Source organism: Apodemus sylvaticus, chromosome 5, assembly GCF_947179515.1.
Source record: "Apodemus sylvaticus chromosome 5, mApoSyl1.1, whole genome shotgun sequence".
NCBI classification, from domain to species: Eukaryota; Metazoa; Chordata; class Mammalia; order Rodentia; family Muridae; genus Apodemus; species Apodemus sylvaticus.
In genome coordinates this window covers 30,174,207-30,200,754 of record NC_067476.1, presented here as the reverse complement: position 1 = coordinate 30,200,754, position 26,548 = coordinate 30,174,207, and the positions used below count along the sequence as shown (strand labels likewise).

The following is a 26,548-nucleotide window of genomic DNA, read 5'->3' as shown; positions in this document are numbered from 1 at the left end:
GATTGCCAGATTTCATATAGTAAAAATGGCCATCTTGCTAAAAGCAATCTAAAGATTCAATGCAGTCCCCCATCAAAATTCAAACTCAATTCTTCATAGAGTTAGAAAGAGCAATTCTCAAATTCATCTGGAATAACAAAAACACAGGATAGCTAAAACTATTTTCAACAGTAAAAGATCTTCTAGGGAAAACAGTGTCCTGGACCTCAAGCAGTACTACAGAGCAATAGTGTTAAAAAGGGCATGGTATTAGTACAGTGACAGGCAGGTAGATCTATGGAATAGAATTGAAGACCCAGAAATGAACCCCTCACACACACCTATGGATACTTGATCTTTGACAAAGGAGCTAAAACCACCCAGTGTAAAGGATAGCCTTTTTAATAAATGGTGTTGTTTCAAATGGTGGCTGGCATGCACATCGGTCCATTCTTATCTCCTTATACTAAGCTCAAGTCCAAGTGGATCAAGGACCTCCACATAAAGCCAGACACACTGAAACTAATAGAAAAGAAACTGGGGAAGAGCCTTGAGCACGTGGAAACAGGAGAAAATTTCCTGAACAGAACACCAATAGCTTATGCTCTAAGATTAAGAACTGACGAATGGGACCTCATGAAATTACAAAGTTTCTGTAAGGCAAAGAACACTGTCAATAGGACAAAACAGTAACTAACAAATTGGGAAAAGATCTTTACCAACCCTACATCTGACAGATGGCTAATATCCAATATATACAAAAACCCAAGAAGTTAGATTCCAGAGAACCAAATAACCCTATTAAAAAATGGGGTACAGAGCTAAACAACAAATTTTCACCTGAGGAATATCGAATGACTGAGAAGCACCTAAAGAAATGTTCAACATCCTTAACTTTTCTTATTGTGGGTTTTAAACATGAGTGTTTGCCTGTATGTATGTATATGTATCATGTGCATGCCTATTGCCAATGAAAAGAGGGTCTTACAGCCCCCTGAAACTGGAGTGACAGATGGTAAGCTGTCGTGTGGGTTCTAGGAACTGAACTCTTCATTGCAAAAGCAGCAAATGCTCTTAACCACAGAGCCACCTCTCCAGTTTCCAAAAACATTTTAGAAAATATTTCCACAACTGAGGGAGAATTTGGCCTAAAGTATTATGACAGCATAGAAAATCAGGAGCAAAAATGGTAATAAAATAAAATTTCAAGAATGAAGTGACTTTAAAATGATTATGGTACAGTAGCCAGCTCACCCATGAGTGGTTAAATAGCCACAAAAGTTTCACTCTGTACTGGAGTAATCTAGCTGCCATATAGCCATTCTGATACATGGATGAGCATGGAAGTAGACTTGATTATGATTGAAACAAAGAACTGAAAACAATTAAAGCCTGTTTCTGAATGATGTTTAAGTCAAAGCATCTCCATCTCCACCTCCTTGTCTCTCTTCAATGACTTTACAAATGTTCCCACTCCTTCTACACTCCTCTAATCTACAGAGAATGTGGAGAATGTTTGTCAAATAAAGTATTCTACTGCTAAGGCAATTGTTTACATAACTAAAGATAATTTATATATATATATATATATATATATATATATATTCTATGTATATAAAATTATAAATATATAAATATGTATATAAAATTATGATATGTATATATATAATTTAGGAAATATGACAGTATTTGTCCCTAAGTTCATGTAAAAATATCCCTAGGAGTAATTTTATACACAAACCTATTTTGAAACTATATACTAAATTTTTGAATTAAGCTTTTAATCCCAGCACTAGGTAGGCAAAGGTAGGCAGATCTACAGTGTGGCCTACAGAGCAAGTTCCAGGACAGTCATTGCTACAGAGAGAAACTCTGTCTCAAAAACAATTTTTTGAATTAAAATTGGCACTTCAGTTTGCAGCAGAAAAATCATAATGTGGTACATTATAAAATGCAAACTATGAATATGATTAAAACTAGCAAATCATGTTTGTAAGATATGTATAGTTATCCTATAAATAAATTCTCAGAAATAGCATATGTATTGTTATTATATCTGATGGCATTTTCTGGTGAGTGATGAAGTAGAGAAATCAGTACAACAACCAAGGTAAATCACATTGTGTTTTCTCCTTAGAATCATTCCATTTTCTCTTTTTTCTTTTTTCATTGTTTATTTTTTCTTTTTCTTATTTATTATTATTACTATTATTATTTTATCATTACTATTATTTTACTTATTTTCTTTAAATGCCATTCACTCTTCCTTCACATTCCAGTAAGCTCCTCCCAATTACTTCCCCCATCACTCCTACCCTTCTCAACAAGTGGGTGGGGTCTACCCTGGGTATCTCTCCACCCTCGAGCTTCAAGTCTCTGAGAGGCTAGGTGCTTCCTCTCCTACTGAGGCCAGACAAGGTAACATAACTAGAAGATATCCCATATTCTGGCAGCAGCTTTTGGGATAGCCCAACTCCAGTTTTTCTGGACCCATATGAAGACCAAGCTGCACATCTGCTACAAGCACTGGAAGGAGGAGGCAGTGAATGGAATGAAATGTTAATAATAATAATAATTAATAATTAATAATACGTGTGGAAAGGCCTAGGGCCAGCCCCTGTATGTACTTTATTAGTGGTTTAGTCTCTGAGAGCCCCAAGCATACGGGTTAGTTGATTCTGTTGGTCTTCCTGTGGAGTTCCAATCCCTTTGGGGTCTGCAATCCTTCCTTCTATTCTTCCATAAAAGTCCCCGAGCTACATCCACTGCTCTTCTATGGGTGTCTGTATCTGTCTGAATCAGCTTCTGGGTGGAGCCTCTCCGAGGACAGCCATGCTAGACTCCTGTCTGCAAGCATCACAGAGTATCATTAATAATAGTGTCGGGGATTGGTGCTTGCCCATGGGAAGGGTCCTGAGTTGAGCCTTTACCTTTACCTGTGTCCACGCCTGCATGCAGTGCATCATCAGGACCAGACTGTGATGAGCATGGAGAGGCACCGCCTACAGAATGGAATTTAGAGTCTAAAAGCCTGCTCAGTCATTCCTGTTTCTCCATCTACAAATTATTTTAAAATCCTTCCTGGTTGTCTCTCACTTCCCTAATGCTTCCTAATTTTTCCTAGCAAGTGAAAAGTCTCCAGAAATTTAATAGAAAGAAAAGACAAACTAGAAGTCCCATCAAAGTAAGACTGAGTATCTTCCTGACATCCCGTTAAAAGAACAATGGCATCTTGAGAAGCTAAAAGGCTTCTCTTACTCGTTCATTTTTTATAATGAGCCTGTAATTGGGCCATTTGGCTTTAACTGCTTCTTTGATTTAGAGATGCAGATTTGTTATAATTGGTATTTAAAAATTTATGTCAAAGAGAATTTTATTAAGAATCATGGCTAATATTTGTGATTGCTAATAAAAGAAATATGTTCAGCTAATCTTGAATTTTCTTCTACACAACTTTATTATTTAAGACTCAGCAACTAGGTGGGTGGGTTAAAACATTCTTAGAAGATAGTTTAAACTGCCACAAAAAAAGGGAAAAAAAGATTCCATTATTCCCATATACCCTATTAGAAAACCACAGCAACCAAGGGAAACAGCAATGGATTTGCATATCATCACTCAGAAAGCACCTCAAAGTGCACCAAATAGGGAGTAATCTTATTTGAAAATTCAAGATACTGTAAAAGACTAATAAAAAAGAATGTTAAAGTTATTATCCGTTATAGAGCTGTATACATATATTCATGTGTGTGTGTTTATATCATACTTGAATAGCATTACGTTGCTCATAAAAATGCAGCATTTCTTTTTTTTAAAGAAAGATTTAGATACTCAATTCTGTGGTGAAATACTTGAGACTTGTGTCAAAGCTAAAGGAATGTATCAGAGCAATTTCATGGGAAAGGCTGTTTTTAAACCAAACTGAGTTGAAAGAAAATAATGTGTTTATTGGGAATTCAAATACACGATCTTCTATTATGTAATGAGAAGACTAAAGTTTGTCTTTCATTTACACCCACCATTAAGGCAATTAGCTGACTTCTCCTTTGGCCTTTCCTGCTAACTGCCAGCCAGAACGAACAAGGGTGCCCTGACTGAACAGCCATACTTGCAGCTGAAATGATATTTTATAAAACTCTAGAAGAAAGGAACTTCGTATCTTGATATTGCTCGGTCTTTCTAATTCTGCTGGTCTCTGGGATGCTTCTGTTTATCAGTCCGTGGAACTCACTGACTTGCTTACATGGCATTGGTATTAACCTGCTGGACACTGTTTTATCATATCCTCTACAAAATGGGGTTAATAAGGATGGATTTGGCGCACTCACAGGAGCACGAGAGACCGTGGTTTGCAGACATCAGAGTAGAAGCACCAAAAAGCGACGAGTCGGGGAAGATGGACCTCACCAGGCACCAGCTCACTTCCTATAGGCAGTTGTCAGGCAAGAAGACAGAGGCAAGTATCTTCTAATTCAGGGAAGATGAAGACAGGGAACACAGAAGGCAGGGAGATGGGAGATAGCATGTAGAACATAGTACCCCAGAGAAAGAAAACCCTAGAGCTTTGTCATGAAATCCTCTTGGCATTGCTGCCTGAGTCCTGAGTTGGGTGTACATGACAGGAAATGACCCAAGCTAGAGCAGGAACCACAAGAAAGAAGTCGGAAAAAAATCTCTGGAGCTCACGCGTGGCCAGAAATAGCTCGGGTTTCCCACCAGCAAGTGGTAAATATTGAGATGGTGAAGAGCATTGAACTGAAGTCCTCCCAAGGATATTGCATTCCAAAGCACTACATAATCAACATGCCACAAACTAGTGGCAAAAGGAAAAGCTTCCAGCTGGGCAAGAAAACGAGGCATCATGATACACCTTCTAGAGCAGGAAAGGGAAGGACATCCACTCTCCGCTCAAACCAGGAAAGCTGATGCTATCTCAAGGAAAATAAAATATCTATCTAATAATTCTTTACCAAAAAGATGCTTCAAAGAGAAGAAAAAACAGAAAAATTAATAAAACTCATTGTCAACAGAACTGCCCTCAACACGTTCCTTAGGTAGAACCTAGATAATTAACAGGTGGGACGTTAAGACTTGGAATAACGTGAACACCATTAGAAATGGTAAATACATGGGAGGGGGTTTCTTCTGAAATCTCTTTCAAAAATGCCTTCAGAATATAAATGGCTATTAAAGCAAAAATAAGTATAATGTAAGTGATGTTTATCGTGTATATGTAAGTAAAATGCATAGCAATAAAGCTGAGAAATAGACATCAAGTGCTATAAAGTTCATATATAGTACAGGAAGAATTTAACATAATATTTGAAGGTTGACTTGGCTAAATCAAAACTATATATTCCCTATCCAGAAAAATCAGTTGAGAAAATAAGGAGGTACGAACTATCACTAGAAATAAAATGGGATTAAAATTACTCCGTGAGTCCTCTCCATTGCTGCAAGAAAGGGAGAGGACCAGAGGGAAGTAGTAAAGAACTGTGAGGATTTTTGTTTAAAAAAAAAAAAAAAAAAAAAACAAAAACAAAAAAAACAAAAAAAAGCAAAAAAACCCAGCTGATCAGTGGATTTAAACCCAACCAATCTACAATGGCACTAATGCATAGCTAAAGATTCCATGTAACAAAGACTTTAGACTCTAAACAAACAAACAAATAGGTGGGTGGGTGGATGGATGGATGGATGGATGGATGGATGGACAGACGAATCAGAAATAAAGGCTATAAAGAAACTGTCACCAAATCTGATGACTTCAATTTGTTCCCTGGGACACCCATGGTAGAAGGAGAAAGCTGACTCCCGATAGCTGTCTTCTGACTTCTATAAACTTACATACACAAACACATGCACAAACACATATACAAACACATACACAAACACATGCACAAATACATGCACAAAGAATAATAGAAGCCACATTCAGTAAAACTTCTGTAAGTGCAGTTGCAGGGGATCTGATGCCCACTTCTGGCTTCTGTGGGCGTGGATTTATTTTCACATGCACAAACCCACACACAAATAGACACATAATTAAAAATAATTTTTAACTACATAAAAGGTTAAGTATATATTTATCAAAGGAGGATTAATCATGAGGAACTCTGAGTGGCATACTAATATCAGACAAAGTACATGAGAACAAGGAAAATTATCAGAAAAAGAGATTTTTGTTGTAATAAAGAAATTAATTCAACAAGAAGGCTTAATAATTCTAGGTGTCTACATACCTGCTAGGAACTAACTTGTGCCCACAAATTCATATGGTGAAATCATGGAATGCATTTGTGTGATTTCAGTGACCAAACTATTAGGATGATGGTTAGAATTCACTAAGATCCTAGGGATTGAGTGTTGCCAGTATTCCAGATCATTTGATATGGAAGCAGAATATCTACTAAAATAATTACAAGGTTACTGTTTGTAAAGCTGGTTGAATTAAGAGACTTGACAACCTCCCTTAATAGAATAGCTATTAGTTTCACTATCTACAGTTTCAATTAACCACAGCTATGCTGAAATATTAAATGGAACTTTTCAGAAGTAAACTACGTGCCATTTGAGGGATATCATAAAAAAAATCTCATACTGCCATACTCTGTTCTGCCAAGACAGGAACCCCTCTGCCCAGTAGTCCCAGACTGCACATGCATGTACCATGTAGCCACTCTATCGCCATAATTAACAGATTACCAGGCACCAGGCACAAACATGGTACATATACACATATGCACACAAAGTATTCAGGCACATAAAAACTAAAAACCTTTAAAAAAGTTATTTTTAAAATAGATGCATGATGAAGGGAAAGCATAATGTGTGTGTGTGCGCATTTCTTTAATGTTTTAGTCATCTAATAGAAATGTCTACTAAATATTGGGAACACATTGAGAGATTAAAGACAGAGACTTCTCAATAGTTAATAGAATAAGAAGTCAGATGTTCTGAGAGGCAGAAAAACTTGATCAACACCATCAAATAACTTGACTAAATGACATGAAACACACAAACCTCTCAAGAACACAACAAAGGTTCATGAACTCAATATATAAACTAAGTCTAAGTAAATATAGAAGTGAGAATATACAAACTATGTTCTTTCTACAAAATACTTAAACTGGAAGTCAACGGAGAGGTAGTTGGAAATAATCTTCAAATAATTAAAATTAATTATATTTCTAAGTAGAATAACTCACAGGAAATGAGAAATAATAAGAGAAAACAGGAAATATCTGCACTAAGCAAAAATGAAAACAATATCAAAATGTATTGTTGGGTGTGGCGGCACATGCCTTTAATCCCAGCCCTCTGGAGGCAGAGACCAGCAGTGAACTCAAGGCCAGCTCCATCCTGGCTATCAGAGTTACACAATGAGGCTCTATGAAAACAAGCAGGGGTGAGGGAGAAAAAAGTGAAGGAGAATTTAGTGGAGAAATTATAATAAATGCTTATATTTGAGAAAAGAAATCTCAAATTATCCAAGTTCCCTTTAATTTTTCTTCATTTATTGGCAATAGATTCTGTTCATATACATCATGATTATAGTTTCCTCTCCCTCCATCACTCTCAGTCCTTCCCTACCTCCATCTGCTCCAGATCCATTTCTGCTCATTCTCTCATTAGAAACAAACAGGATTCTGGGAGATAACAACCACACACGGCAAAATAAAATATAGTAAAGCCAAAACCACCGCATCAAGGCTGGACAAGTTAAACAGCCCAAGTAAGCACGACAATGAGAAACCTACTTGTTCATATGCTCAGAGATCCTCTAATATACTAAACTATACGCAGAGAGTCTGCTGCAGACCTTGGTAGGCTCAGTCCTTGCTGCTTCAGTCTCTGTCCATTTATATGAACCTTGTTCAGTTCCCACATCCCAAAACAGATTGATCATGGATGCCGTCCAGACTAGGGAGCTGAAATCTGACACCCAACAGGAATACTATAGAGCTTTTTCAGCCTGAAGTCCACAAACATCTGGGCCAAGTTATTCCACCAATCACGTTTTAGGAATAGGATGGTTCCTTAGGAACAGGTCTTTGTTGTATGTTTATCCTATTCTTATTGGTTGAGATACTCAACTATGGCAGGGGACTTGTGTTGCCTAATATGTCTTAACTTGCCAATACGAATGTACATGTCTCTGTCAAGTAGAATGACAATTCTCAGGGAGGTCTTGGGAAATTAAACTTCATTCGAATCCTACTCAAAATGGAAGTTTTACTTGGCTTCTTATATCCATGCAGGTGTCTTTCTTATGTTGGGGTCCATCCCAGGGCAGCTTATAAAGGCAGTAAACATAAAAGCTCATACATAGGTTCAGAAAGTGCTGTTGGGCCATTGCTTCGGGTCCTACTCTATTGTGGCTAACTATACAAAGCAATTCTAACTATTGTGATTGTTTTCCAAAAAGACCAAAGCACAGAACATTACCGAATATGCAATCAACTCAGGCATGAAAAGGTCTCATAGTAACATAACATGAGAAATTTTCATTATAACATTAGTAACAGCACAACATGGAAGCCGCAGTTACCTAGGCCTTAACATCTTTCATCACTTCTGGATCCTACACTCTTTCTACTTCCTCTTTCACGGGCTCCCTGAGCTCTAAGAAAATGGATTTGATGGTGATATCCTATTTAGAACCCTGTGTGCCACTCTCTCTCTCTCTCTCTCTCTCTCTCTCTCTCTCTCTCTCTCTCTCTCTCTCTCATATGTCTGGCTGTGGGTCTCTGTATTTGTTCCCATCTGCTGCAAGAGAAAAGCTCTCTGATGATGGCTGAATAAGGTACGAATCTATGAGTGTAGCAGATTATCATTAAGACTCATTTTATTGTTGCAGTTCTTTTAGGCCAATATTATTTGTTTTACCTTAGAAGTCTGGGCTATCCAGTCTCTGGTTCCTGGTCACCAAAACAGTGTCCAGTACTGGTTCCATCTCATGGTGTGAGGCTTAAGTCAAATTAGATGTTGGTTGGCTATTCCCACAAGTCCTGTGCCACCATTGCCCTAGCACATCTTATAGGCAGGACCTACTGCAGATCAAAGGTATTGAGGCTGGGTGGGTGTTTCTCTTTTGGGAGCCTGCAGGGTACCTTTCCATACCAAGGACACCAGAGGATAGGGTGAAGGCTCCATATAGGTTCCAGCTCATCTTCTCCATACTCAATGAGTTGAATGAGTTGGATAGGTGTTCCCCTCAGCAATGGAACCCTGTAGTCAGTTTGCAGAGAGCAACCCATTCATTGTCTTAGCAACAGTCTAGGATGTTGCAAGATTTCCATGGGACCCCCTTGGCCAACAACTTAATTGAATGCAACTCAGTCCCAGTTTTATAAGACTCTTTTGGTGACAAGATATGACCTCATTAAGATCACTTTCATGGACTTCGTAGCTTTTCTACTATACTAGGTTTCCATAGCATCTCTCAAATGCTCCTCAATTCTAGCTATCTGTCACTGCATTTCCTCCTTCAACCCTATATCCCCTCCCCGTCCCCAACTGATCCTCTGATCTGTGTCCTGTTCAGTACCTTACACCCATAAAACCCATTCTATTTCCCCCTCCCAAGGAGATCATCCATATGTCCCCATAGTTCCTTCCTCTATATCTAATCTGCATCTATGGACTGTTTCTCTGTTATCATTTATTTAATGGCTAATATCCACATAAAAGTGAATACCTAACATAATAGTCATTCTGGGTCTGTGTTCCTTTACTCAGGATGGTCTTTACCTAGTTCCTTTTGCCTGCAAATTTCATGATGTCATTTTTTATTAAGACAATCTTAAGATTTTCTTAATAAATCATAAAGAAAATAAAAAGTAGGCAGAAAAAGGGATAAATAATACTCAGCAGAATTTAGATCATAAAAATAAAAACTGAGCATTCAAAAAATATATTGGAGGAAAATTATGAGAACAAGAGGTCTGTAGGTAGACCAAAAAGAAAAACAAAGGAGAGTCTCAAGTCATCTATCTGTACTGAAATTTAAAAGGAGCAAAACTAGAGCTTTACTGATATTTCAAAGAAATTCCTGAAAAGTTTAGGATGTAGATGGTGGTCAGATTTCATTCACAGGAAGCAAGGAACAATACTCATTTGGATGTTTTGGGTTTTGGTTTTTTTGTTTGTTTGTTTGTTTTTTGTTTTGAGACAGAGTTTCTCTGTGTAGCCCTGGCTGTCCTGGAACTCTTTCTGTAGACCAGGCTGCTCTTGAACTCAGAAAGATCCACCTGCCTCTCCCTCTAGAATATTGGGATTAAATATATGTGCCACCATGCTCAGAAGCAATGTGTAGCAAACAATATTATAGTCATACCAATACTCATGACAAGAAATATGTGACCTGCATGTAAAGGTGCTTGCCACCAAGCCTGACTGCCTGAGTTCAATTCTCCAGACCCACACAGGAAACCCACTCCCACACAAAACAAAGTAAAATTAAAGAAGTAATCAATTCCTTATTATATACCCAGAACTCTTTAGTACCATTTATGCATGCATATTCACTTAATTATCATAATCCTAATTATATATAGGAGAAGAAATGAGAACTGTATTGACTTGAGGAAATTGCCATGACTAAGAGAGGCTAAAGGTTGAAAGGTCCCCAGTGATGAAGTTATTCACACCAGCTCTCACTGACCAATATTATCAATGATTCAGTATTCATCCAGTTTAAATAGATTCCTCAGCTATCCCAGCAAACCCTTATTCTGCTCTATTCTAGGTTCTGGGATCATAGAGATGATCAAATTTGTCTTGAAAATGTATGCATAATTTACACTGATGTCATTGGAGTTACACTCCTTGCCCTTAGAACTTTGTAATCTAGTTAGTTGCATACAGATGTGCATGTATGTAAATCAATCCAAAAGCAGCAAAGAATGAGCTAAAGTCGTGACTTAAACTGAGCGTTTGGCTCTTCTTGTCTAGAATACACATCCATGAATTGAGTCACAGATGGAACACATTTTAAAACATTCTTCTATACAAACTTTTTCTCATTTTCTCTAAAGAATGCAGTATAGCAACTATTTACATAATACTTGCATAATTGTGCCAAGTACTGTAATCACTTAGAAATGACTTAGGGTATTTGAGGTTATGTATGTAGATTATGTTACAATATACCAATATGTTATATAAAGGACTTGAACATGAACTGTACTATCCACACCTATGGGAGCCAATCTAATGATACCAAGGGACATTCGGATGCAAGTCCCAGGCAGCAGATTTGTGACACTGTTTCATGGAGGAAACGACCTGGAGCTCAATTTTGAAAGAGCTGTGTTTTCATAAGTGAAGGAAGAAGAGAGGGTGAAAAACTCAAGTGTGAATAAAGGCACAAAGGTTGACTATGGACAGGAAATGCTAAGGACAGCTGAATATAAAATCAAACATATAAACTAGGTAAGAAGTCCACAATGCTGCAGCACAAAAAGATATCTAACTCATTATATTTTACTTCCGTAGATAACGGGAGGGCAGAAATATCAGAGGGATTACATGAGATGTCCCAAACAATACAGGAGAAGCGTCCAAAGATCATTTGATATGCCTGTAATCTCTTAGAAGAGAAAATGTCAGAGGGGGAAAAAAAGTTAGACTTTACCTGATTCATCCTTGTTCATTTTTTAAAGTCAAAAGCTTACTTCAGCAGTTAATAAACATTTATTGCTGCTTCCACCAAAGATCAGTAAACTGCACTGAAGCAGGAGTTTTATGCAAGGAATAGCATAATTGCTGACGCTCTTGTGGGCCAATGAAGTGCCTGCTATGTTCAAATGACAAGTCATCGGTTCTTCGGTGTGTCCATAGGATATTCCCACTGCAAATTATCGGCAAATTAGTAAATGTTCTCCTTACAGGAGCACGCAGCTCAGGAGTACATCCTCACCTTTGTGCTTGGTTCAAATCACCTCAGTGCAAAGCCCCTCAACTCTCCTGGACACTCCTAATAACCCTGACTGCCAATTAAACAGCTTCTCTCTCTGGAGCTAAACTTGGACATAGGTATCAAGTTTATGCCTGATGAGACTAATTAGCTCTTTTGCACAGACATGAAGTTATCTGTCCTAAAACAGAAGAAAAAGAAAAGAGAGTAAAATCCCCAGGAAGGAATCCGAAGGGCTCCCGTCTCTGTTGAACATTCATAAGATCCCCGCTGAAAGAACATTCTAGATTGAAGGTCTGTGTTAACAACAGGAAACAGTCTGCAGCCACCAGCTCAACACAATCACCCCACATTCTAAAGTCATTTGTCGTCACCTAGTGGCCAGAAAGAAGTGAGTCCAAGGAAGACATTTTCCACAATTACCTGCAAGGGCTTCCTATTAGAACTGGAAATACAGGCATACAGCAGCAACCCAGGTTTTTTATGCGGGTGCTGGGGAACCAAACTGGGGTCTCAATGCTCGTACAACTAGTGTTTTATCCACTGTGCTATCTTCTTAGTTTAAAAAAAAACATATATTAATGGCATTAGTTAATGCAAGAAAATATAATTTGAAAGCATTCTCTCTTTTTATAGTATGTATACCGAATATAAACAGCTCTAATTTTTTTCTCATTTTGAAGATTCACCTTCGTATTCCCACCACAACCACACAGTGAGATGGGCAAGACATGTTGGTGGATACGCAAACATCAAAACGATATAGCATATGTCTGAGGCATTTCTCGGGGACTGTGAAGATGTTTGAAAATGTATGCTTTCAGATAGCAGTTCTCGCACACAGCATTTTAATGAAAGGTTTTTATCCCTTCCCATTTTCAGGTCAGACCTTCCCCCGACCAGGCGATACAGCAGCCTTAAGCAATTCGACGAGGCTGGCTTAGAAACACTGAACACGGACAGCTTTCTTAGTTCACCCTGGGGTGAGATTTACCAGAGTGTCCTATAACTTACTGAGAAACTTACACTTAACGAGTTTTCATTATTTACTGAATTTTGGTGGATGTTCAATATTTCACTGGGCAATCCCATCTGGACTGGAACAAAAGACCTGCCAGAAAGGAGAAAAAAAAATAGGTTGGCTCCTAGCAGAAGAATCAATCACTTTTATGGGTCAAAATATGTTTGTAGGGTAGCAAAATTAAATGGAAAAGCAAAGTCACGACATCGTGAGCATCCAAATACTTGACATATATCTGATGCTTGGCCTTTGAGAACGCACTTAATATTTATTATACTCACATTGACTTCAGAGTTCCAAGGCTCAAGGATGTTATGGAATATCACTATGAGCCATCTGGAGCCAAACGGAAAAGCCAGGACTTAATCCTGTTGTCTCCGTAACTCCAGTACCTATGGTATCTCAGAATCTACACAGGGAAAAAGAGTTCATGTGGATTCTACTAAAGTCACGGAACCTGTGCCTATGGATGAGTACTGTAGTATAACGCCAGGAAATCAAACAATGCACCCTGATACCCATTACATCCTTTCAGACTATAGTATCCACTTCGAGTTTTAGACAACAAGTGTTTGGTTTGTCTCCCAAGTACTTTTCCTTGTTTAACCAACACATCTCTGCCACTATACTTTGTAGGCCACTTACATCTAAAATCTTTTAACAAAAGCTCGGGAGCATATATATCTGCTTGAAATGGAATTCATGTTGTCCTGGACAACATCTGGATAATGTTCTTAATAACAATTCTCCCTTGTAACCATTCAGGGTGGCTTTTTAAACTATAGAGTAGTGACATCTGGTGTTCACGGTGTATATTGCACCATTGGTCTACACTTCTTTTTCTTTTATTTATTTTTTTTAATTTTCTATATTCTTTGTTTACATTCTAAAAGGTTTCCCTTTTCCAAGTCCCCCCCATATGTTCCATAAGTCCTCTTTTCTCCATCCATTCTCCTATCTTTCCCCCTTCCTTTTCTCTGTCCTGGTCTCTGTCCCCTACAATGCTAGATCAAGCCTTTCTAGGATTAGGGCCCTCTTCTTCCTTCTTCATGGGAATCATTTGATATGCTAATTGTATCTTCAGTATTCAGAGCTTCAGGGCTAGTTAATATCCACTTATCAATGATTGCATTCCATGTGTATTCTTTTGTGATTGCGTTACCTCACTTAGGATGATATTTTCCAGTTCCATCCATTTGCCTAAAAAATTCATGAATTCGTTGTTTTTAATTGCTGAATAGTACTCCATTGTGTATATATACCACATTTTCTGTATCCATTCCTCCATTGAGGGATATCTGGGTTCTTTCCAGTGTCTGGCTATTATAAATAAGGCTGCTACGAACATAGTTGAGCATGTGTCCTTATTGCATGCTGGGGAATCCTCTGGGTATATGCCCAGGAGAAGTATAGCAGGATCCTCCAGAAGTGATGTGCCCAGTTTTCTGAGGAACCACCAGACTGATTTCCATAGTGGTTGTACCATCTTACAATCCCACCAGCAGTGGAGGAGTGTTCCTCTTTCTCCACATCCTCACCAATACCTGCTGTCTCCTGAGTTTTTAACCTTAGCCATTCTGACTGGTGTGAGGTGAAATCTCAGGGTTGTTTTAATTTGCATTTCCCTAATGGCTAATGATGTTGAGCATTTCTTAAGGTGCTTCTCAGCCATTTGAAGTTCTTCGGGTGAAAATTCTTTGTTTAGGTCTGTACACCATTTTTTAATAGGGTTATTTGGTTTTCTGGGGTTTAACTTCTTGAGTTCTTTGTATATATTGGATATTAGCCCTCTATCGGATGTAGGGTTGGTGAAGATCTTTTCCCAATTTGTTGGTTGCCGTTTTGTCCTTTTGACAGTGTCCTTTGTCTTACAGAAACTTTGTAATTTTATGAGGTCCCATTTGTCAATTCTTGATCTTAGAGCATAAGCTATCTAATGTCAATGAAGACTCATGGAAAAGCTTACTCCTACTGAACTTCCACACTGCCCACAGATCCCTAGTCTGTACATGACCTCCCTACTTTGCTGGGTGGATTCCATCTTAAGGAGAGAAGAAATGCTTCTCTCTTTAAGTTGCCTTTGTCGATACTTTGCCACAGTGATGAACAAAGGAACTAACAGAATGGATATTACCTCTAGATACAGAGGCCATCTCCTATGCAATTTTATATCCTGGCAATTGATACTATTAACCATTATAAGCAGAGAGGTAATAGTTAATGAGAAAATATGATGTGACAATTACAGTCTAGTTTTAGATTTGTAAATCACAAACTAAAAAAAAAAAAAAACACATCTTAACTCAAAGGTTTCTCTTCAAAGTGTACCAACAGTATAACATCCACTGCGATTTAATTATGACATTCATGCCATCTATCAAGAACACAATAGAAAATACAAGGTGCTTTCTTCCAGGTCAACTGTGGGTTTTTCTAAAAGAAGCTAAAGTACATGCTGTCTCAATGTGTTAAGTACTAAAAAGCTACTGAAGCTTCTATATGCTAAAGATGTATTTCCAATAGCCAAGTTCTGTAATCAGGACAAACAATTTCTTTTAAAATTCTTACTATTGTCATCTTTATTTTACTGGAGTAGAGGAAAAGTTCAATGAAACCTTTCATTAAAATAACACAGAATCTTTTCTCTAAGTTTCTAATATGTTTTAGATGTGCTTAGTTGAGCATAAATTCTGTCTTTTGTCTTTCTGGTTTGTTAAAACTACTGTCTTCACAACGTGATGGTTGAGTACTCAGCGATGTCTTAGTTTACTTAAGTGTGCATCCATTATTATTGAGAATTGGTATTCTCTAGAAGAAAAGGAGCCCATTTGTGATTAGAAGGCATTGATGCAAACAGCTGTAAGGGGAGACGAAAAAGAAAGCCTCACGAATTGCATGTTAGTGTCTGAATGATCTCATCATCTGGGACTCTGATCAACCTTTAGAGCTTGGTGAATCCTTGGTAAGATTCCCTCTCACCACAGATGAGCAAGAACAAACTGGAATAACACCTGAGAGACAGCCGTTCACCTCCCTCTCCTCTCCTCTCCTCTCCTCTCCTCTCCACTCCTCAGTTTTGTTCTCAGAGGCAGAATTCAAGTTTTGAAACCACACAAACCCAAGTTCAAATGTCAGATTCCTCAACGCACTTTGTGGCATGTGGCAGTTCACTCTGTATCTGAGACTCACTTAATTTCTTTGTGAAATGTAGAAATCCCCACCTCCTTAGAAGAGTTATTGGGACAATAGATGCTGGGTAACTGCGACACCCAGAAACATAAGATCAGATCCCCTGTGGTCGATGACAGCTGCCATCATTGCCTTATCTGGTCAGCTTTCAGTATGTCTCTATTGACCACCTGTGGCGGGGCTCTCTCTGGTCAAGTCCAGGAACCAGTGAGGTACACAAACATTTGTCTTTGGGAAGAGGGAATGCTTTTTCCTTTGAATAGCACAGTAACCAAAACTTCATCCCCCACTATTCACTGGAAATCCTTCAGCAAAGTCACACCTCTGACGTAGTGTTCAAATAAGAACTTTCACAGACTTACTTGGTTTTATCTCATGTGTATAAGTGTTTGTATGCACATGTGTAAAAGTGCCACATGCATGCCTAGTAGCCCTGGAGTTCACCAGTGGGTATCAGATCTCCTGGAACTGAAGTTTACAGACAGTTGTAAGATGTTATGTAGGTGCTGGGAACCAAAGCAAGAGCAAGTGCTCTTAACATCTGAGCCATCGCTCCAGCCCCTAAGAAGGACTCAGTCCACAATAAGATGTCTGTGGTCCACATATTATATGGTTACCGTCCCTCCTCTCTCTCTCTCTCTCTCTCTCTCTCTCTCTCTCTCTCTCTCTCTCTCTCTCTGTGTGTGTGTGTGTGTGTGTGTGTGTGTGTGTGTGTGTGTGTATGTGGGGGGGTATGAATGTGTGGGTGTGTATGTATGTGTATCTGTCTGTCTGTCTCCTTCTAGGTAGACTCTGTTGTTAATTTTCTTTCTTGCATTATTCTGTTAATATTGCCTAGAGTCCTAACTTTTGTCCCTGTCCATTTACACTTATCATTGCAGTAGTCTATAATGTTTTTATAAGTATAGACTCTTTAATAGTCTGAAGGAATATGGGTCTTCTCCTTAAAGGGGAAAAAAATAGATGTCTTTAAAATTATACAAAAATTCATACATGAATTTCAGAAGTTTCATAGTTCTCGTTTCTATTTCCAAAGCTTCTCATTTTTCACCAGATTAAGGGGGCAGTACAGCTCCACAATTACGTGTGTCTCAGTGGCCCTCAAGTCCTCACTGTCCACATAATCCATGATTTCAATAAGCCTGCTGTCAAACAACTAGCTGGACAATGACACAGGAATGTCCTCCAGGCTTCTTGTAACCCATATCAGCTCACTGTCTTCCCTCTAAATCCGCTCTCCTGAGAGGCAGCATCCTATTCTTAAGCCAAACAGACCTAGATTTATATCCAGCATGGATACCTCAGTAATAAACTTAGCCTTTCTGTGTTTTAATTTCTCCACATAATAGTATATGAATAACAATATCATCATTCCATGATTATCAGGAATTATTTTTAAAGTGCTGAGCAAGCACCCAAGAATGTGCTACAGATTAGATATTCCACAAGCATTAATCTAGCTGATTCTCAGTAGTAATAAAAGCAACTACATTCCCCAAGTATCTTAAGTCAAAAATTTAGAGTATTCTCTGTATTGAAGCCAGAGGATCTTTCTATGAAACAAATCTGGTAAGGTCATGATGCCCCTTAAATCTCCTCACTTGTATCTCTTTGCTTCCAGCACTGTGTCTAACTTAGTATTGCACTTAAGGTCTATTATGGGCTATGCCTTCGAAATTCCTTTGTGGTTGGTTGTACGTTTCTCAAGCTGCCCATAGTGTTTGGAATTCTAACATGGGTCTGTGTATAATGACCTCTACTCCGTATATTTCTTCTTGGTATTTAAACAAACACCTACCCATCTTTCACAGCACAGTTCAAGGACCACCTCCACTATGATATGACACCAACCTCCTGTCATGGTGTTGGTCACTGCCCCTTTTCTCCTGTCTGCGATTTCCTGTTACAGCAAAGAATTCTAATATATGGCTATGTTAGGGGGAAAAAAGCTTACAATCATCAGCGAGAAATTCTTTTATATAATAAAGCAGACCAAGTAAGTGTAAGCATTACAGCTCAGATAGGAAACATATCTTGATATCTTGGCAGTCAGGAGCCAAGGAATGAAAAAAAAATCACACTGGACAGAAAATCTCATACAAGAGATTTATTGGAAGGGAAAACCCAGAAGAGTGGATACCACTGCTTGAGAGAGAAGCAGCAGAGACCTGGACAGAACACAGGGTTTATATAGGGTTTCTTGGGGAGGGGGGGGGCGGGGGTTCCAGGAGGGTCTGGGATTGGAGAGATTATATGGTCTGATCTTGGGACAAGCTCAGAGATTGATAGGAAATTTTTTTTTCTTGTAGGCACTCTCCTACCTTGGGGCTGGGAACTGCCTATACAGCCCTTAGGAGATGGCTGATAGAGCCTTTAGGGCTCTTAGGGAAGTCTGGGATCGGGGCCTGGCCACTAGGGCTCCTCAGGCCTGATCACTTGTGAGCCTTACAAAGTTTACAAACTATATAAAATGTACCAAATTTTGGAGTATCTGGCCAGGGCAGGGGTTGTCTGCCTCTTGAGTTGGTGTGACTAGCCCTAAGCAGTGCAGTGGCTGGGCCACTTCCTAACTCCACATGGCTGTCACACACTCTACTCAACATTCCTGAGGTATTACTTACGAAAATCTGTGTTTTATCTTTCCTGTCCTGGACCTTGCTGGGCAGCCCTCCTGGGACCGCTTCTCCCTGAACTTACAGGTCAGCAGGTTCTCCCTCCTACACCTCCCCCCAAACCCCCAACCCATGTGGTCGGTCTACTCATGGTGGAATCCTTAGTCTTGTCTCCTCAGTCCCTTCTCAGGAATCCTAAAAGTCCCGCCTCCATCTTCCTGCCCAATCATGGGTTGCCAGTAACTTTATGGACCAGTCACAAACCAACTGGGAACAGGCTTCCTTCAGACACTGCAAACAGGTTTTTGAGTAACATAATTAGCATGAAAAAACAAACAAGTCGCTACCTAAGTCCAAAGAGAGAAAGACAATCCCACCTCTCCCTTGTTCTTTGGCTCCACTTCAGAACCCTGAAGAGTTCTGCTAATTCTTGAGGGACCTTGACTTAGGCCAAACCAAAATTTATGGCTTTCATGCAGAGTAGAATTTCAAGGCTAGCCAGCATGACGCAGAGTCAACTCTTTTTTTTTTTATTTTTTATTCGATATATTTTTTATTTACATTTCAAATGATTTCCCCTTTGCTAGACCCTCACTCCCCAAAAGTCCCATAAGCCCCCTTTCTCCCCCTGTCCTCCCACCCACCCCTTCCCACTTCCCCGTTCTGGTTTTGCCGAATACTGCTTCACTGAGTCTTTCCAGAACAAGGGGCCACTCCTCCTTTCTTCATGTACCTCATTTGATGTATGGATTATGTTTGGGGTATTCCAGTTTTCTAGGTTAATATCCACTTATTAGTGAGTGCATACCATGAGTCACCTTTTGAGTCTGGGTTACCTCACTTAGTATGATGTTTTCTAGTTCCATCCATTTGCCTAAGAATTTCATGAATTCATTGTTTCTAATGGCTGAATAGTACTCCATTGTGTAGATATACCACATTTTTTGCATCCACTCTTCTGTTGAGGGATACCTGGGTTCTTTCCAGCATCTGGCAATTATAAATAGGGCTGCTATGAACATAGTAGAGCATGTATCCTTATTACATGGTGGGGAATCCTCTGGGTATATGCCCAGGAGTGGTATAGCAGGATCTTCTGGAAGTGAGGTGCCCAGTTTTCGGAGGAACCGCCAGACTGATTTCCAGAGTGGTTGTATCAATTTGCAACCCCACCAGCAGTGGAGGAGTGTTCCTTTTTCTCCACACCCTCTCCAACACCTGCTGTCTCCTGAATTTTTAATCTTAGCCATTCTGACTGGTGTAAGGTGAAATCTCAGGGTTGTTTTGATTTGCATTTCCCTAATGACTAATGAAGTTGAACATTTTTTAAGATGCTTCGCCGCCATCCGAAGTTCTTCAGGTGAAAATTCTTTGTTTAACTCTGTACCCCATTTTTTAATAGGGTTGTTTGGTTTTCTGGAGTCTAACTTCTTAAGTTCTTTATATATATTGGATATTAGCCCTCTATCTGATTGGTGAAGATATTTTCCCAATTTGTTGGTTGCCGATTTGTCCTTTTGATGGTGTCCTTTGCCTTACAGAAACTTTGTAATTTTATGAGGTCCCATTTGTCAATTCTTGATCTTAGAGCATACGCTATTGGTGTTCTGTTCAGAAATTTTCTCCCTGTACCGATGTCCTCAAGGGTCTTCCCCAGTTTCTTTTCTATTAGCTTCAGAGTGTCTGGCTTTATGTGGAGGTCCTTGATCCATTTGGATTTGAGCTTAGTACAAGGAGACAAGGATGGATCAATTCGCATTCTTCTGCATGCTGACCTCCAGTTGAACCAGCACCATTTGGTGAAAAGGCTATCTTTTTTCCATTGGATGTTTTCAGTCCCTTTGTCGAGGATCAAGTGGCCATAGGTATGTGGGTTCATTTCTGGATCTTCAATCCTGTTCCATTGATCCACCTGCCTGTCACTGTACCAATACCATGCAGTTTTTAACACTATTGCTCTGTAGTATTGCTTGAGGTCAGGGATATTGATTCCCCCAGAATTTCTTTTGTTGCTGAGAATAGTTTTAGCTATCCTGGGTTTTTTGTTATTCCAGATGAATTTGATAATTGTTCTTTCTAACTCTGTGAAGAATTGAGTTGGGATTTTGATGGGTATTGCATTGAATCTGTATATTGCTTTTGGCAAAATGGCCATTTTAACTATATTGATTCTGCCGATCCATGAGCATGGGAGGTTTTCCCATTTTTTGATGTCTTCTTCCATTTCCTTCTTCAGAGCCTTGAAGTTCTTGTCATAAAGATCTTTCACATGTTTGGTAAGAGTCACCCCAAGATACTTTATACTGTTTGTGGCTATTGTGAAGGGGGTCATTTCCCTAATTTGTTTCTCAGCCTGCTTATCCTTTGAGTATAGGAAGGCCACTGATTTGCTTGTGTTGATTTTATAACCTGCCACTTTGCTGAAGTTGTTTATCAGCTGTAGGAGTTCTCTAGTGGAGTTTTTTGGGTCACTTAGATAGACTATCATGTCATCTGCAAATAATGATAGTTTGACTTCTTCCTTTCCAATTTGTATCCCTTTGACCTCCTTATGTTGTCGAATTGCCTGAGTTAGTACCACAAGTACAATATTGAAAAGATAAGGAGAGAGGGGGCAGCCCTGTCTAGTCCCTGATTTTAGTGGGATTGCTTCAAGTTTCTCTCCATTTAGTTTGATGCTGGCTACCGGTTTGCTGTATATTGCTTTAACGATGTTTAGGTATGGGCCTTGAATTCCTGTTCTTTCCAAGACTTTAAGCATGAAAGGATGCTGAATTTTATCAAATGCTTTTTCAGCATCCAATGAAATGACCATGTGGTTTTTTTCTTTGAGTTTGTTTATGTAGTGGATTGCATTGATGGATTTCCGTATATTGAACCAACCCTGCATTCCCGGGATAAAGCCTACTTGATCATGGTGGATGATCGTTTTGATGTGTTCTTGGATTCGGTTGGCAAGAATTTTATTGAGTATTTTTGCATCGATGTTCATAAGGGAAATTGGTCTGAAGTTCTCTTTCTTTGTTGGATCTTTGTGTGGTTTTGGTATCAGCGTAATTGTGGCTTCGTAGAAGGAATTGGGTAGTGTTCCTTCTGTTTCTATTTTGTGGAATAGTTTGAAGAGTATTGGTGTTAAGTCTTCTTTGAAGGTCTGATAGAATTCTGCACTGAAACCATCTGGTCCTGTGCTTTTTTTGGTTGGAAGACTTTCTATGACTCCTTCTATTTTTTTAGGCGTTATGGGGCTGTTTAGATGATCTATTTGGTCCTGATTTAATTTTGGTATTTGGTATCTGTCAAGGGAATTGTCGATTTCCTCCAGATTCTCCAATTGTGTTGAGTACAGGCTCTTGTAGTAGGATCTGATGATTTTTTGGATTTCCTCAGTTTCCGTTGTTATATCTCCCTTTTCATTTCTAAGTTTGTTAATTTGGATACTTTCTCTGTGCCCTTTGGTCAGTCTGGCTAAGGGTTTATCTATCTTGTTGATTTTCTCAAAGAACCAGCTCCTGGATTCGTTAATTCTTTGTACGGTTTGCTTTGTTTCCAATTGATTGATTTCAGCCCTGAGTTTGATGATTTTTTGTCTTCTACTCCTCCTGGGTGAATTGGCTTCTTTTTGTTCCAGGACTTTCAGTTGTGTTGTTAAGCTGCTAGTGTATACTCTCTCCATTTTCTTTTTAGAGGCACTCAGGGCTATGAGTTTACCTCTTAGCACTGCTTTCATTGTGTCCCAAAGATTTGGGTACGTTGTGCCTTGATTTTCATTGAATTCTAAAAAGTCTCTGATTTCTTTCTTTATTTCTTCTTTGGTCAAGGTGTCATTGAGTAGAGTATTATTCAGCCTCCATGTGTATGTGGACTTTCTGTTGTTTTTGTTGCTATTGAAAATCACTCTTACTCCATAGTGATCTGATAGGAGGCATGGGATTAGTTCGATCATCTTATATTTGTTGAGGTCTGCCTTGTGTCCAATTATATGGTCGATTTTGGAGAAGGTACCATGAGGTGCTGAGAAAAAGGTATATTCTTTTGCTTTAGGGTGAAATGTTCTATAAATATCAGTCAAATCCAATTGGTCCAAAGCTTCAATTAGTTTTACTGTGTCCCTGTTTAGTTTCTGTTTTCCCGATCGGTCCATTGAGGAAAGTGGAGTGTTGAAGTCCCCCACAATTATTGTGTTAGGTACAATGTGTGCTTTGAGCTTTAGTAAAGTTTCTTTTATGAATGAGGGTGCCCTTGCATTTGGCGCATAGATGTTCAGAATTGAAAGTTCTTCTTGGTGGATTTTTCCTTTGAACAGCAAGAAGTGTCCTTCTGTGTCTCTTTTGATGACTTTAGGTTGAAAGTCAATTTTATCTGATATTAGAATGGCTACTCCTGCTCGTTTCCTACGACCATTGGCTTGTAAAATTGTCTTCCAGCCTTTTACTCTAAGGTAGTTTTTATCTTTGACACTGAGGTGTGTCTCCTGTATACAGCAAATTGTAGGGTCCTGTTTCCTTATCCAGTCTGTTAGTCTATGTCTTTTTATTGGGGAATTGAGACCATTGATGTTAAGAGATATTAGGGAATAGTGATTATTACTTCCTGTCATTTTTGATGTTCTTTTTATATTTGAGTGGTTATCTTCTTTTGGGTTTGATGAAGGAAGGTAACTATCTTGCTTTTTCCAGGGTGTAGTTTCCCTCCTTGTATTGGAGTTTTCCTCCTATTATTCTTTGCAGAGCTGGGTTTGTGGAAAGATATTGTGTAAATTAGGTTTTGTCACGGAATATCTTGGTTTCTCCATCTATGGTGAATGAGAGTTTTGCTGGGTATAGTAGTCTTGGCTGACATTTGTGTTCTCTTAGAGTCTGCATGAGATCTGCCCAGGATCTTCTAGCTTTCATGGTCTCTGGTGAGAAGTCTGGTGTGATTCTGATAGGTCTTCCTTTATATGTTACTTGGCTTTTCTCTCTTACTGCCTTCAATATTCTTTCTTTGTTTAGTGCATTTGGGGTTTTGATTATTATGTGACGGGAGGTATTTCTGCTCAGGTCCAGTCTGTTTGGAGTTCTGTAGGCTTCTTGTATATTCATAGGCATCTCTCTCTTTAAGTTAGGAAAGTTTTCTTCCATAATTTTGTTGAAGATATTTGCTGGCCCTTTCTGTTGTAAATCTTCACTCTCATCTATACCTATAATCCTTAGGTTTGGTCTTCTCATTGTATCCTGGATTTCCTGGATGTTCTGGGATACAAGCTTTTTGCATTTTGCATTTTCTTTGACAGTTGAGTCAATGGTTTCTATGGTATCTTCGGCATCTGAGATTCTTTCTTCCATCTCCTGTATTCTGTTGTTTATATTTGCATCTATGGACCCTGATTTCTTCTCAAGGTTTTCTATCTCCAAAGTTGTCTCCCTTTGTGATTTCTTAGTTGTTTCAACTTCTGTTTTTAGGTCCAGGATGGTTTTGCTTGGTTCCATCATTTGTTTGTCTGTGTTTTCCTGTAATTCTTTAAGAGATTTTTGTGTTTCCTCTTTCATGACTTCTGCCTGTTGACTCAAGTTCTCTTGCATTTCTTTAAGTTTTTTTTTTTTTTTTTGCCTTTCTTCTTTATTGGCTTCTATCTCTTGGGCCTTATTCTCCTGCATTTCTTTAAGTGTTTTTTTGTTTTTCCGTTATACGGGTTTCTAGCTTATTCATGTTCCCCTGTATTTCTTTAAGAGATTCATTCATGTCCTTTTTGTGTTCTTCTAGCAGCATCATGAACAGTGATTTTAAATCCAAATCTTGTTTCTCTGGTGTGTTGGCATAACCAGGACTTGCTGATGTTGGAGAGTTTGGTTCAGATGCTGCCATATTGCCTAGGTTTCTGTTAGTAGCGTTCCTGCGTTTGCCCTTTGCCATCTTGTTCTCTGGAGCTAATTGGTCTTGTCTCCGGCTGGTGTTTCAGCCTCCTGAGAGGCTCTAGGGCTATTTCTGCAACTGGAGGGCAGGCTTTTCCCTGTTGCAGATTGCTGATGTGCTTTCCTCCTCTTGGGTGCCCTTGCAGCCCTAGTGTTCTTTGCCCCAGATTGTGTCTGTGAGCCAGAAGGTGCCCGTTTGCTCCTTCAGGGAGTGCTGAGGCTGTATGCTGCAGGGACCTTTTCTGAGTGCTGATCTCTCTGCTGGGCAGCGGAACTCCCAACCGGGTTGGTGCACACAAGGCTAGCCTAGCAGCTCAGGCCCTGAGTCTAGGCAAAAGCCTGGCAGGCCAAAGTCGGAGCAAAGTTCCCCTCAGCTGTGAGTGTTAATTGGGTCTGTCAGGTGGCTAGGATGGTGGTGTGCGTGCGCTCCCTGAGAGTGCTGGGAGAGTCTGCTGGGCAAACAACCTCCTGGCCGGGTCGGCACACAGATGGCCCAACGAGCAGCCCAGGACCTGGGGGCAGTCCAGGGCCTGACCGTCTGAGACCCCTGCTATGTCGGCCTCGGGCTATGCCTGTTAGCCGGTTTGGTTTTGCCAGCTAGGTCTCTCTGGCTTCCCTTAGGCAAAATGGCGGTGGCGCGCGCTGGCCCAGGGGAAAAAAACCTCCTGGCAGGGTTTGCACCCCGGTGCCCCCCCCCATCAGCCCAGGGCCTGGGTGCAGTCCAACGCCCGTCGGGCTTAGACTCCCACGATGTTGGTCTTGGGTTATATTTGCGTACCTCAGTCTGATTTCTCTGGCGACCGAGAACCAATATGGAGGCCTCGTAACTGACTGGTGGGAGGCAGAGTTCTGATGTGGCTTCTGTGTGGTGAAATGCACCGTAAATCCGCCGCTGCTTGCAGCCTGGCTGGCCAGCGATAGCCAGTGGTCGTGGGCGCCGGGTCTGCCTGGACTCTGTCAGCTTGGTTCTACTGCTGATGGCCCTTCCTCTGGACCAGCTGCTGCTGCTGCTGCTGCTGCTGCTGCCACTGCTGCCGCCGCTCCCCACCAGAGGCAACTCATAAAGACTCTTAAAGACACTTTAATATAGACTTGGAGCATGAGGGTTAAAAGGGGAAAGAATCAGAAAGAAAGACACACCCAGAGCAGGGACGTGAGTTTCTCAAAGATGAATCACACTTCACTATCTTTATAGTCATCATATAACCTTCTGTGAGTTAGAAGGTTGTTGAAGAGTAATTGAGATCACACAGATGCAGGAAGAGGGGACATCTGTCTGCAAAGATAGCAGTCTTGTTTGAGACCACCTCCCCCTCCCCCCCCAAAAAAAACATGGAAAGGAATGAGGCTTTATGCAGAGTCAAATACACTCAGGCCTTGAGATTGGGTCATTAAAATTTTTAAATTAACTAACTATATGTAAAAGAATTATTTTTCTGTATGTTGATAGCCTTTAGAGCAAAATATAGACAGTGCTGGAATTCTTGCTGTCTTCGGAATCCAGCCGGCAAAAAGTTTCCATCAAACTCCAGAAGGCAAGGATCCGTTTCCTCTCATGTGTCCATACTTTCCATGCCTGTCTGTCCTGCCCCAAAGCAATAGACCATTATTAGGAGACTGAGGCTGAAGAATCTTCAGTTCAAAACCAGCCTGAGCAACATCGTGAGACAAGAAAGACGGAAGGAAGGAAGGAAGGAAGGAAGGAAGGAAGGAAGGAAGGAAGGAAGGAAGGAAGGAAGGAAGGAAGGAAAGAAGGATGGGAAGGAGGGAAGGAAGAAGGGAGGAAGAGAGGACAAGAAAAAGAAAGACAGAAAGGGCAATGAATGGGGAGGAGAAAGGAAACGGAAAAAAGAAAAAGAGAAAGAGAAAAAGCAACAATAATAAAGACAATTTGATATAAAAAATTTGTGTGTGTGTGTGTGTGTGTGGGGGGTAC

At 39.8% G+C, this 26,548-nt stretch overlaps 1 long non-coding RNA gene across 1 annotated transcript in view; it reads right to left on the bottom strand.

Annotated features, from left to right (window-relative positions):
* LOC127685357 (uncharacterized) overlaps positions 1–26,548 on the bottom strand; it is a 36,099-nt gene that overhangs the window by 5,769 nt on the left and 3,782 nt on the right. Inside the window, exon 2 of the long non-coding RNA XR_007977852.1 lies at positions 12,926–13,010. This is a non-coding gene — a long non-coding RNA (uncharacterized LOC127685357). The remainder of the gene's footprint in view (positions 1–12,925; positions 13,011–26,548) is intronic.